Raw genomic sequence first — 14,384 nt, forward strand, 5'->3', positions numbered from 1 at the left:
ATAAAGCCCTCACTGGCGAAGGGGGAGAAAATATTCTCAGCTGCAAGGGGAGTACAAATGGGGCCAGGGGAGTACAAATCCCTTGATAGACCCTGGGGGTAGGGGAGAAATATTAAATAGACAGCATTTGGAACCTGATTAAGTCCGAGGATTTATTCTTCTCCTAGATCTTCAGCATGGCCAAAAGGATAGAAAACAAAGGGAGAGGATATTGTTATCACTAAAATTAGGGAAGAGGGCCAATCACCCGAGAGATGTTTCACACTGAGGGAACACTGAAGGCTGTCACAGGCGTCCTCTTCTGAGAAGATAGGACGACTCTGGAATTGAAGAGAACACAGCTAGGCGGGACTCCACGGATGCGCACCAGCTTGGGCAGACAGGGAGCACACCACCCTTGGGAGCACTACTGCTCTGGGAATTAAAGGGCAATCCAGGCAGATCCTGTGAGTGTCCAGTGTCCAGGGAAGCCGTACCAGGCCGAGAGCCAGGCGTGGGCAGTGATGACGCAGACCCTTCCTGGGGGAGCAGCAACCAGAGCAGCCTGGGTGGGTATGCCTGCCACGGAGACCCAGGCGAGCTCAGGGACACATGCTGAGAGCTGGGCCCTGAGCCCACAGTCAGAACCCAGACGATGGTGCCCGTGGCAGGTGGAGCGCACACAGTTCTCACTTTCTCCTTGTTTCCTCTAGGCTGCGGGTTTCACCAAACTGGCGAAACCAGTTGAAATAAAAACACACAAATAATAAAAAATGACCCCTAAAGGTTGAACTTGAAGAGATTTCTAAGAGCAAGCAGATGGCCAGCGAGGAGACGGAGGAGAGCCCTCTCCCTCAGCATCTACCTGCAAACAGGAGGCTCAGAGACCTGCCCCCCCGCCCCCAAGGGTGTAGAAACGAAGCAGCCACCAGCCGGTAAAGGATGTCAGAGGTCAGAGTAAGGAGCAGGACGCAGTAAGGGCACTGCATTGCTATGTCCCAACACCTGGGGTGAGAATTGGTTCTGAGAAGATTTCCTGGGGAAATAAATTATACTCGGGCAATGCCTGCTTTATCATGTCTGTAAAATATAAGACAAGGGGGGCTTTTCTGTAAGAAGGGAAAGAGGACAAGGAATTGCCTGAGACTGAGACGAAACACAAGCTGTCTAAAAGTCAAAGAATGAAAAGGAAGTAAAATAATTTACGGAAATGAAAGGTTCAATAGTGGACTTTAAAGTTGATCAGAAGTCACAAAGAACAGAACTGGTACCGCTGGATTTGTATGTAGCAGAGAGAAAGCACACTGTGGAGCCAGACTGAACACAATGACGTGGACGGAAACATGAAAGTGACGAGGGAGAAGCAGCGGACCGAACACATTTGGAGTTCCAATATGTGCACACTTGATGTTTCTGAGCTGGAGACTAAAAAAATTGGAAGTATGTAAACATATAAAGTAAGTAATTTTCAGAGCTGAAGAATGCCTGAAGCTGGCACATAAAAAGAGCTCAATGAGTACTTGGAAAAAATTATGAAACTTGGAAAATGCTAGAAACAGTCCAAAACCTTATAAAGGTTCTGTCCATGAACATGTGGAATTTCAGCCATACCGTGGAAAGAATGCAGGAAGAATGCTTACAGAGTTGTTAATGGTGCAGACAAAAAATTAAAAATGAATAGCTTTCCTATGTACTAATCAAAACAACTTATTAAAGGTAAGGGTTAAAGATACAATTCGTAATAATAATTTACAATAGCTAATAACAAACTTAAGAAGGAAGCATCCATAGACATAAGAATTTTTATGCATGCTACTATAAAACATGACTCGTGTGAATGGAAACTTGACAAAGATGCAATCCCTATTCGTGAATGCAAAATTTGATATTTCATAGGTATCAATCTTTCCCGATTTAATTAAAACCTTAATAGATATGAAATAGATATTTCATAGGTATCAATCTTTTCCAAATTTAACTAAAACCTTAATAGAAATTTTGAAACTTGATGAAACAGTTCCAAAATAGGAGCTTGTCAATGTACAAAAAAGAGCAAACATATTTTGAAAAGGAGGACTGGTGAAGAGGGACTTACACCATAATGTTAGAATGAATAACAGTTGACTGGATAGAGAATCAACAAACAGAAACAGAAAAACCCGAAGGAGGAATAAATGCAGAGATTTGCAGTATACACTTCAGTTAATATTAAAAACAACGGGAGAACATCATTATTTATTAAATAATATTGAGAATTATCATTAACAGAAAAGTAACATTTTTCTTTCCTTACACTATGCCGCAAAGTTAATTACAAAACTAACTGTAATCATTAACCATAAAATAAGGAAGATAACATGGGAATAAATATTTCCACACATAAATGGATCTGATTTCGTGACATGTTAAAGTATCCTCTATATTATTAAAAACATAATAAACCAGCACCAAAGAAGGCAGTAAGAAAACACCTGCTCATTGTCTGAGGGGCCAAAGTGCATGGGGAAGCCTCCCAGCCCCGGTTAGAAACACTGTGGGGGGAGTCCCAGAGAAGCAGTGAGAACAGCCGTCTCAAATCGCAGACCGGTGGCTTTCACCTGTTTCTAATAGAGGGTCATTGTAAACAGCAATGGTTTTCACTTACGGACTTGGCGAACACCTGGAATTCGGAGAGTTGTTGACGGGCTGAGAGAACACGCATGCACTGTGGGGGGAATTGTCAGGCTGCACGTTTCTGGGAGAAATTTTAGAAGGTGGTGCTGGTGCCAATGTTGTTAGAAATATTGATAAGTTTTGGCCCAGGAATTCCATTTTCAGTTGTTTTCTTAGGAAAATAATCAAAAACATTTATTTAAAATAAATAACTACATCACTACTTATAGTAGTGGGAACTGGAAAGAATATAATTATACCCCTTTATGCTATTAATTAAGAAAATTATCATATATGCTTACCGTAGAATATTATGCAGCCGTGAAAGGTGTTTTGTGAATTAAATTCACCTTGTATATTTTCAAAATTTTTTGTGAGGTAGTTTATTCACGTAATACTATGTTGTTTTTGTAAAAACCAAAGGGTTTGCCCACCACTGTTGATTCAGTAACATAATATTGGCAGGAAACAACTTATAATTACCATGTAAGGCAATACATTCTGATTTTCTCAGAAATATTACTTACTAAAACTTCAGAGAAAAAAGTATCTTAACTTAAAACTTACAGGTGCTACATATCAGGTCAGAGTTAGAGCACGAGGTATGCTTTTTATTAATCAGTTTTGTCCTAATGATGGCTTGCAAGAACCTGTGAAATGTAGACAGAATACATGGAGAACTACTCCGCATGACCAGAAGAGGGAGCTGTTAGATTACCAAAAAGCAAAAGTCTCCGACACTAGTATCAAAAGTGTATCATTTCAAGTCCAAATAATGAACACTAATGAAAAATACGTGGTTGCAGAAACATTCTTTTATGATGGCTTAAAAATCTGTTTTGTTTCAAGGTTTAATAAAATACCGAATTTACCTTCATTTTTAATCAGGAGAATTCCGTACCTCCCTCTGCTGACGTGTCCTTACCCAGCACGTTTGACCTCTGTGAGTGATGCTGATGTTCCGGAAGGCTGACTGATGAAGGCGTATACCTTATGCTTTCTCTTTTTCTCTTGTGCATGTAGTGGGGTTGGCAAATGAACCAAGGATGAGAGTGGAGAGCAAAAAGTCATGATCAACTACCCACGGAATAAAGATTTATTCTATGCTATTTGTTAAAGATACAGGGGCAAAGCTCTCTGTTCAAAGTAGGTCACTGAAGAGAATGCCATAAATACAAAAGTGAAAAGTAAATTGGTCTAATTCAAGGTTTTCTCCGTATATCAACATTCAGGGTTGGAAACGAATGTTCCAGTTCCCACTCTGTGTGTGAGCTCCTTATAACCTGAACAGTNAGAACTACTCCGCATGACCAGAAGAGGGAGCTGTTAGATTACCAAAAAGCAAAAGTCTCCGACACTAGTATCAAAAGTGTATCATTTCAAGTCCAAATAATGAACACTAATGAAAAATACGTGGTTGCAGAAACATTCTTTTATGATGGCTTAAAAATCTGTTTTGTTTCAAGGTTTAATAAAATACCGAATTTACCTTCATTTTTAATCAGGAGAATTCCGTACCTCCCTCTGCTGACGTGTCCTTACCCAGCACGTTTGACCTCTGTGAGTGATGCTGATGTTCCGGAAGGCTGACTGATGAAGGCGTATACCTTATGCTTTCTCTTTTTCTCTTGTGCATGTAGTGGGGTTGGCAAATGAACCAAGGATGAGAGTGGAGAGCAAAAAGTCATGAACAACTACCCACGGAATAAAGATTTATTCTATGCTATTTGTTAAAGATACAGGGGCAAAGCTCTCTGTTCAAAGTAGGTCACTGAAGAGAATGCCATAAATACAAAAGTGAAAAGTAAATTGGTCTAATTCAAGGTTTCCTCCGTATATCAACATTCAGGGTTCGAAACGAAACAACAGTAAACTCTAGCAAGCTAAGAACCAAAAGTGAGTTCTGATGTTACAAAGATTGTAATAGTGAGAGGTATAACCATAATGAAGAATGTGATGATAACGAGGACCATTCTCCTCAAATTCACTTTGATTGAACACACGTTCTGCATTGCGAATTCTTGGCTCTCCATTTTGGGGGAGAAGTAGGAACTTGGAAATGGGTTCACACCAAAGCCATAAGTAACATTCAAAGTTGAAAAAGAATTTATAACAAATCTCTACAAACAGGGTGGATTCTTTTCCTAGGATAGTTACCTTAAAGAGAGAGTTTGAAATGGTTACTCAACATTTTTCAAATATATGAAGGTTGATTATACCCAGGGGGTGGGACCAGATGTTTTGCATCTGATGAGTGAAAAAAAATCGTTAATTTCCGTGAATCCTGCAACAACAGCGAAGCGTCACGGGGAGGTGAAGCGCCTCACGCCCTTCAGCGCGGTTCAGTGCTCAGCTGGCGCACAGCCTGGGCCCGCACAGCCTTACACATGTCCTCTCATTTGCCCGCGGCCTGGCTTGGATTACCCGAAGCATTTTTCTGAATTTAAGTGTGCCACGGATTTAATTTGACAAAAATGTTTGATAGAGTCTAGGCACTCAGGCAACTGACAAGGACAGCCGATGTTCCTTACGAATGCAAGGAAGGAAGAAGGACCCGAGAGAGAAGGAATCTCAGATGCCGGATGGTGAGAAGGAACTGGGGTGTTTGGGCGGAGAGGGAATGGGGGGCCGCTAGTCACATCAATATATTCTGTCTCTTCACTTCACACTTCATCTTCTCCCTCCTCTCACTAATCGTCCATTTACTTTTGCTGTTTGAAGAGGTGAAAACTTCCTAAGAAGAGAGGCAGAGAATTCTTATAATTATATTTTCCATACAATATACCTGGAGACATTAGCTTTATATTTGGTTGGCGTATTTTAATGGATGCCTGCTCCCTAAATATGGCCACGTTTCATGTGTGTGCACTCTCTAAATCTGTGACTTTCAACAGTTACCTAAAAGCGCCTTTTATAAAGTTGTGAGTTCACGCCAGACGTGGGGTAGGATATCATGGGGGCAGAGATGAATGAGACAGGGTCTAGACGCTCAGAACCTCGAAGAGAAGTCACACGTGTCAACACACATTTTGAATTCGCTGAGAGCCAAGGCGCGGTGCTCATCGCGTGAGTTCATCTGGCTCACTTCCCTTTTTCCAGTCACAGGGCTTCAGAGAGTTTTTAACGTGTATTAGGGAGAACTCTGCACCCGGATTTAGAAGACGGGGTTTTCAACCCCCTGTAGTTCCTTGGTTTCATGAGGTTCTAAAACCTTCATTTCTAATTGCAGTCGATGGATTGCAATGTCTACATCCTTCCAAGCTGTTGGCTGAACTTTTCCTGAATAGTCTTCCGCTCCGTGGTACGCAACGAAGTCTGCTCATCAAACAGCGTGGAAGCGCGTTCCCCAGTTCCTCGTTAACACAGGCAGCATTTCAGGACACAGATAAGTTCAAATTGTGCAAAGCTGTAGGACATTCACGCTGCTTTAGACATTAATGCAAGGAGAAAGCCAGCTGCAGTTGGGGACTGTGAATCAGTAGCTGTCTCTATTTATAATGCAACCCTCCTTTGACGTAAGATGTACATTTTAAAAGAGAGACTTAATGTCTAATTATTCTTAGAAGGGAGCTGGCTTGCTAACTTAAAGTCTTAGGGTTTTTTTTCCCCTTGAGGGGATGGTGACGGCAGGGTTCTCTGGCCTACGAAAAGCCCTGTGTCACATCTAAAGTAATGAGCTGTGGACCAAACTTAGAGTTTGCTCTGTGTGACTCTTCAACACCCCACAAAGCTCCTGCAGTGTGATGTTTCATTTAATTAAATCCACAAAGAGGAAATTGGAACTCTTCACTATATGAAACTTCTTACAAATGTGGAAAGAGGGTCTCGGGAGGGCTGGTGTTTGTTCAACATGACTTCGGGACTGTCCTCGTGCCAGACTTTGCTCTTCCACAGGGACCGTCCATGAGCAACTTGAAGAAGTCAGGTCAAGGATTGTGAAATCAGTCTCTCTTCCACACTAGTGAGTAGGAGAAGTTCAGTTCAGCCTTTCTTAACCCACAACCTCAGGCAAGTGAGTGCAAGTAACTGAAATGATTCATAAACACTTAAAATAAATTGATTTTCTGCTTTTAATCTGAAATAAAAAATAAATGTTCTCCTTACCTGACAAATGATCATCAGTGCATGTGTAGCTTACGCACTTCTTCTGTCTTATGCAGGATTCATGTGCTTCCCTATGCACTTCCTTGTGCAGGATTTGGGCATTGAAAACTTAGCCCTGGAGAGATCGCTGCACCTGTGTGCCCACACATGGCTTCCTGTTTTATACGTCAGGCCACTTTGTTCAGACCCAGAACCTTCTGGGTAGGAGGGCAGTGAAAAAGCATCCCAGGGAAGGCTGCTGGTCATTGTTTTGGTTGAGATAGAGTGCATTTGTGTCCCCATGTGTTTTACAGAAGGGAGCCGGGTGCGTACTTTCCAGAGATCTTTCCAGGAACACTGTGCAAATACCTCCTGTTAAAATTGTGCATGCTCAAAATCATCATTTGATTATCAGGAGCAAAGACATGTTTGCAGGGACTCCGAGTCCCCTCCATATCTACCGTTACAAAGTGCTGTTTATCTCCGTTCTAATTGGAGCCTCCTTGTAGGTTTGCCTTCAGCAACCCCTTTACGGGTGCCTGAGCACAAGGGAGGGGTGGAGAAGTGGTGTTTTTCTAAATGAAGTGGGACTGAGCCCTGGGTGCTGACTCGGGGTTGGGGGAAGAGGACCCCATGGCGTTAGTAAGTAGAAAGGTAACAGGGCTCCTGTCAGAGCTGTGTCGTCTGTGGTAGTTTTATAGCTGCCATCACCAAGCACCACCAACTGGGTGGCTTAAAAGAATGGAATTCTCTTGCCTCTTAATTCTGGAGGTCAGAAGTCTGAAACCAGGATGTTGCCGGGGCCACACTCTCTCTGAAGGCTGGAGGGGAAATCCCTCTTGGCCTCTTCTCTAGCTCTGGTGGCTGCCAACACTCCTTGGCGTTCCTTGGATGACAGACGCGCCATTTCAGTCTCTGCCCCTGTGGCCACATGGTATTTCCCCTTTTGTCTGTCTTTACATCGTTTCCCCTCTATGTGCATGTCTGGGTCTCAGTTTTCATGTTCTAAGGACATTGGACATTGAATTAAGGTAAAGTCTAACCCAGTATGACCTCATCTTAACTAATCCTGTCTACAAAGGCCCCATTTCCAAATCAGGTCACATTCAGAGGCTCTGGGTGGTCATGGGTTTGGGGGGACACTTTTCAACCCAGCACATCCTCTTATGGCATCTTCATTTCCCCGGAGCTGCTTCACAGAAAAGCAAAACCAACTTTGCAACACAATTTGCCCTAATGGGAACCCATCGGGAGAAGGATGTAAATATATAACCAGATTCTGCCATGGTGTGGGTTATATGCTACAAGAATTCTTGACTGTGGCTTACTCTTTTAAGCCACTCAGTATAATTTTTCAAACCATATTCTTGGAGCACAAAATAAATTCCCCTGACATTTCTTAAAGTTCCCAATGTGACCTTGTACTGAAACATGAGCCTTTAATTCTGCCACCTAAGTCAGTTTCACAAACCGACAGCACCAGCCCAGATGCCTCCAATGACTGCCATGCATTCCAGAAGCATTTGAAACTTATCCTGAGTTACCATTTAAACACACACACGCACACGACCTCAGGGACAACCAGCCACGTGCTTTCGTGGGAGGAGGCTGAAGGTCCCTGTATGACCTTCTCTTTGCTGTATTTATTCACCATTATTTCATATGCTCTAGTGACACTAGATACATTAGTGTTCAGAGAATAAAAAATGAACAAAAATTGCATTTTTACGTTGCCCTTTCTTAGAGTTGCATGGCAATATATGGTTTTTGATTCATGTAAAGTAGACATTCAGGACATTGGATTTTAGGAACATGTACTCTGAGCTTATAAGTCCTCTGTCCTATAATGAGAACATAGGCATAAGGGATAAAATATAATGGCATTTAAGCTATTTAGTGATTAATTATAAAGAATGAAGATATACACCCAACCAAGTACCAGAAAACCTCAAAAGGCATGGAGTTCATCTGGGAAGGTGCGGCAGCCGTCACTTTGCAGGTGCTGATGGAGTGACAGTTAGCAGGCCAAGCAGGCTCGGGAGCAGATTAGGTCCCATGATTCCTCACCCCTGAGCAGCTTTGATTCCGTCTTCATCTGCCTGCTTTTCTCCTGGGCGGCGCCTTCGTGATCACAGTCCATTTCCAGTTTTCTGTTCACAAGAATAGGCCACAGAAAAGCCTCAAGTTGTGCCTAGCTGTGTCAATCTGTGTGACGTTTTTCTTGCTCCGCATTGCTTCTAATCCACTCTTCTCTCATCAGTGTCTGTCTTCCTGAGAGAGCACTCTTTGACTCTACTGGTGGGCAAATTTCTTTATTTTGCCACCCCTCTTGAACGGAAAGTTCGGCTGAATCTTTGTTTTCTGAAGAAGCTAGAGGATATCAATCTCTTGTTTGTCATCTCTCCTGTTATTATTAACGGGAAGCTTGCTGACTGTCATCCTTTCACAGATCCTTTTTGCTTTCCCTCCCGGAGTTGTTTCAGCTTTGTCTTCAATGTTCTACAGTTCTGCTCAGCTGGGTTTAGAAACCTGTTTGGTTTCACCCATCCTGCCCAAGACTTGGTTTCTCTCATCATTAGGGAGATAATGTCTTTCTTCCTTCTTAGTGTTTTGCTTTTAATATTCTATCTCCCCTACTTTCTGTCTCCTCATTCCAGGAGTTCCTACTAAATGTAGGTTTGAAACTGCCCCAGTAGTCATGTGTGTTTGGAGACGGAGGTGCCCCCCTTATTTGGAAAGGAGATTCCTGATTTTCTCCTTTGGACTTGCTTACTGTGTTACTTTGACTCTATCCTCTGCAACCCTTATAACTCCTTTTTGTGCTATTTAAGACATCAGGGTAGGTCGTGACATTAGTTTCAGCTCGGAATACGGTGTGGTGTGCAGACGTGGGCAGGGCCACCATGGAGAACCCATAATTAATGACGGTGGTGCTTTTAAGCAGGCAAATAGCTCTATAGCTGTATAGTTATTTAAAAATGTATTTCTCTGGTCAAACCATGTCTGGATTATGCCACATAGGAATATAGTGTAGCTTTTGTTTGTTGACAGGAAGAAACACTCCACTCTTGTAGTGTTGGGTCCTCACCGAGGGTGAGAACGCGCGGCTGTAGGTGGTTCCAGTGTGCTGCTTATAGAAAGGGTAACAGAGGTCAGAACGAAGTTTACCGTGTGAGTGGCCATAGGGAGGCTGTTCTGAGAAATTTCTCCCAGATGCCTATTATGAGGCAGCAGTATTGGTGGGGAGGGGAAAATGAGCACCCGTATGAAGTTTCCCCCATTCTCCTTGAATAATTAACTAGGTTCCTGAGCCCTGCATCCTCCTTGCTTCCTCCATCTTATCCCTTCTGAAGGTGCTGTAAGGAAATGCTGATGGACAACAGATTGCAAAGAAAGGCAGACTCCAGACCCCCTTTCAGGCAGAAAGAGAGGAGAGCTCTGTCAGGGACCAAACTGTAAACAGCCACAGAAGACTCTCCGGTTCTCTTAGGGACCCACCTTCCAACTTAATGACTGCCCTGGCCTTTGGAGGTTGTCTCTCTACAGTGCTCCAGGTTTCTGCGGTGCAGATCTCAATAACACTGGCAGTGGCTGGGTGACTTGAGTGGGACTTACTGGGGGCTGTAGTCCAGAGGGGATGAGCAAGGACTCACAGACCCTCAGGGAGCTACACGTCCTTGGGAGATCAGGACGAGTCATGTTCCGGGGTCCCCACCAGGAGCGCAGACTCTGTGCTGCTGCTTCCTCCCTCTCCAGTGAGCAGGTCTTCCGTGACGCTGCCAGGGGTTCTGTCTGTGTGGACACTCACCGGGGGGGCCACTTCTTCCGGGCAGGCTGTGTCTACCGCGCCCTTCTTTACCTCTTCAGCAATGCCCTCACCCAACCTCTTCACCTCCTTCATAAATCCTTTGGATGCCCAAAATCTTGGAGCAAAAAAGCCAGAAAATAACGGCACCTTCTTCGTGCTTCCACTTTTTCAGTATTTCCCCGAGGTCACCTGGTGCAGGTTTCTCAACCTGCCTGTGGCGACAAACACAGAGTTTCAATTCAATATTTAAGAGAAAGTCGCCAGTAAAATCTATGGTCAAAAAGTGGAGATCAAGCCCGCTAAACTTGCGCGAACATAAAACACGCCTATCAGTGATCTAAAAATGCTTTGCTTACTGGGGTGTCATAGTCCTGTGTTCATCCCCCAGCATCTGCAGGGGAGTGGACTTGGCCTCCAAGTCACCATCCAGTGAATTTACTCAGAGCATCCGCAGCCATCCTGACAGTGCTGTCTACTACACAAGGGGACAGCTCCGTATTGCACAGGAGGACCTGGGTTAGGAGGTGAGACTTTCAGGAGCGAGTGGTCATTTTTTCCTGAACCAAATTAGGGGAATGTAGCAATGTGGACTGGCATTGAAGACATGTAATTAAAAAGGTTTTCTTCTCTGTCCTTTGCCATAACCTGGACATCACCATTTCTGGTAATACACAGAACATCATTCCCCATGGCTTCCTGGCCTAACACAGGGAAGGAAATGCTAGCAATTTGTCAACAGAGTTAGCCTTTGAGGTTTCTACTTTTACAGACTGAAGCTCTGATTGACACCTAAACTTTAGAAGGTTTATTTAATGCTCCAGAACTTCAATGCTTTCGGGTTATCCCTCAAGTCAGAATTTTCTGTGTGTTTTATCCAGTGACCTGTTATGTACCTCAGCTTGTACCCCTAATCCTCTTGCTCTTGAGGTTAGCTTCTCCCAGCAGGTTTCAGTAAATCTGGGCAGTAGCGCGTGCAAGCGTGCGTGCGTGTGTGTGTGTGTGTGTGTGTGTGTTGCCTGGGAGGCTGGAGGCTGGAGACGGGCTGGCTGAGGCAGCATCTGCGTCTGGCTCCTCTGGCAAAGGTATTCTTACCCCATACCTACACCTGGCTGCCTTTCCACTTCTTCAGACTTAGGTCTATTCACTGCCTGGAAGGTTGAGGCTCCAAGGACAAATGCTCTGAGGCACCTACCCCCTTCCTCTTCTCTGTCTGCCATTTGCCCCTACGTTGCTCCACTGTCATGTGGATTTCTGGGTGCCATGACTTTGCAGTGGGAGGAAACGGCACAGAGGTGTCACTTAAATTAATGCTGCCCTGCCTGTATTTCAGTAATCAGCCCATGGCCTGGCATCCCGAGTGCGTGCATGTCTGGAAGGAGGACACCCTGACCCAGGGATGGTTGTGATGCTTCCTTGGGGGTCAAGGTGGAGACAAAGGCATCAGGAAGAACTAGCATTGGGCTAGCAAGTGGAAAAAAGGAGAGAAAAAAAGAAACACAACCTTGTTTCATCCTTTCCATTCCAGGCTGGTGGTTTGGGCAGCCAACTCACCTCCAGCTGTCATAGTCACCTACAGAAGAAACAGCCTCAAAAGTCAGAGTGACATCTGAGGGAGGACCTTGGGAACTAGCGAGTAAGTGACTGTATACAGATAAGGACCCTGTGAGAAGTGAGGTGGAATTAGTGTGCACCTCTGGCCTGGCCTCTAACGTTTTTCTTCGCCCTCTTCTCACCCTCACACTCTCCTCTCTGTGTGGCTGATAGAGAAGGAATCCAAGATGATGGGGCCACACAGTAATGAGAACCTAGATGCTTGAATCATCACTAAAAATAGCAGGGTCCTTGGTGGAAGAAAAGGGAGGTTCATAGCAGATGTGTTGGGGTTGGTTAGAGCTGCCTGACCTCCTCCATCTTTCTGGGAATGTTTTCTGAGAAGACAGGCCTGTGGCAGGAGCTTAGTAGGCCTCACACAGTATCAAACATGGGAATGGGGTGTTTAGAGGGAGGATGTTTCACTGACACAAGTGGAAGATTTGACTGATGACATGTACTTCTCACAGAAATGGTAAATATGGGTGGATCTATAGAATGTAGAGGAAAGAGAAAGACATGGTGAATCTCTGAAGTCCTTAAGGATTCACATGTCTCAGTGACTATGGCTGACCATCTGGGCAGGTAGGGAGCCATGGCTTTTGTATACTACATTTTTTTGATGAGGAGATGAAATTGAGGTAAATCCTCTGCATGTGGATGCAAAGAGAGACCATGGTGAGGGTCCAGAGAGTGGAAACCAGCTTGCCCAAGCATGTCAGTGTACTGAGGTCTCAGGAGCATTTGAGTTACGAAAGAACCCCAGAGACTCACGTCATTAACATTGACTTAGAAGAAGGAGAGAGGGATGTGGCCAATGCATCTCTGAGACCTATATGAGAGAAGTATAATGCAGAATCAGACCTGGGGGTTGGGGATTAAAGGTCAGTGTGGCTTCGCCCTCTGAGACCTGCTCGTGATAATCCAGGGTCTGGAGTGGTGATAGGCAGGCTCCACATTTGTAGGCACAGCATTCCCTAATGACTCAGGCCATTGCAGGAGACTTCACCCGCCATTCTCCTCTTACTATGCAACCAATGAGCACCAGCAGGAGAACTGGGACCAGGCAAGCAAACAACCTCAGAAAGTCTACTGTCTGCATGGTAGGATGAAGGTAAAGATGTAGAACAATACGTCTGGGTTTCTGTGACATGCGGCAGGGTCACCAAAACATTTCCCACATTGAGAAACCACTAAAAATAATGGATCTCTGATTTCTAGGTGGTAATGAAACTCTAGGACTCAAGGAAGCAGATGTATCTACTTCTGTTATGGTTGAAGGGAGGGTGGGCTTTTTCTATAAAATTGCCAGCATGGTGAGAACCTGTTTGATTCAGTGGGGAAGCTAAGGATGGCTGTCTGTGCTTGGGAAAGGAGAGACGGGGAGTCACAGAAGAGAAAATAAACCACATGCATGCTTGAGTTCGTACAACGAATTGGTTCTCCTCTCGGATGGAGGGAGACAAGGGAAGCTGAAAACTCAGGTCAGAGAATTTGGGGACCATAATTAAACCTTCACAGTTGCTGCTGCTGGTTTGGGACCAAGGACAGTAGATTTTCATTCCTTGGTCCCAGAAGGCCTATTAGAGTTGTGCTCCAAGAATTAGAACCAGGGTTGACAAGGGTGAGGAGGTGAGAAAATAAAGGGTGAGACAGAGAAGGGATGAGAACTAACTCCTTTACTGGGCTCACATATACAGCTCTTAGGGTGGAAGGGTGGAGTCACACCCACAATTGACTGTGTTTGGTGTGCTGGAGACAGTATCACTGAGGGACCAGTCCCAAAGTGTATCCAAATGGCCCAAATAAATAATTTGTGTATGTATTTCCCACCTATCTCTAAGTCAATAGACATAAGGAAAATGCTTGTTTAAGTCTTTACACAAAAAGAGACTTTAAGAAACAATTCTCTAGTATAGTAAGGAAATATAAATAAAATCATATCATATCTACTGCTTTTTCCCATTCTTGGGATTAAAACAAATTTTTAGAGTAAGGAATGAAAAGAAAAAATATAACACTAGAAACTATTTTTCCCTATTCAGGGGTTTAAAAACAAATGATTTCTTTTTCTAAATACATGCTAGGGGAAAAAAGTCTGCCCCAAAATTAGGTAGAACAATTTAAACCATTGAAAACCACTGCTGTAGTAGATAGGGGGGTAAAAAGGGTTTGTAGATAAGAATGTTAATTTTACTGAGGCTTATTGAGGCAAATGAGTTTGATCCCGGGGGACACACTCCAATGAGTAATTTAGGAGAATAACATTAAG

This window comes from Sturnira hondurensis, unplaced genomic scaffold, assembly GCF_014824575.4.
Source record: "Sturnira hondurensis isolate 20B ecotype Veracruz unplaced genomic scaffold, ASM1482457v3 Scaffold0001872, whole genome shotgun sequence".
NCBI lineage: Eukaryota > Metazoa > Chordata > Mammalia > Chiroptera > Phyllostomidae > Sturnira > Sturnira hondurensis.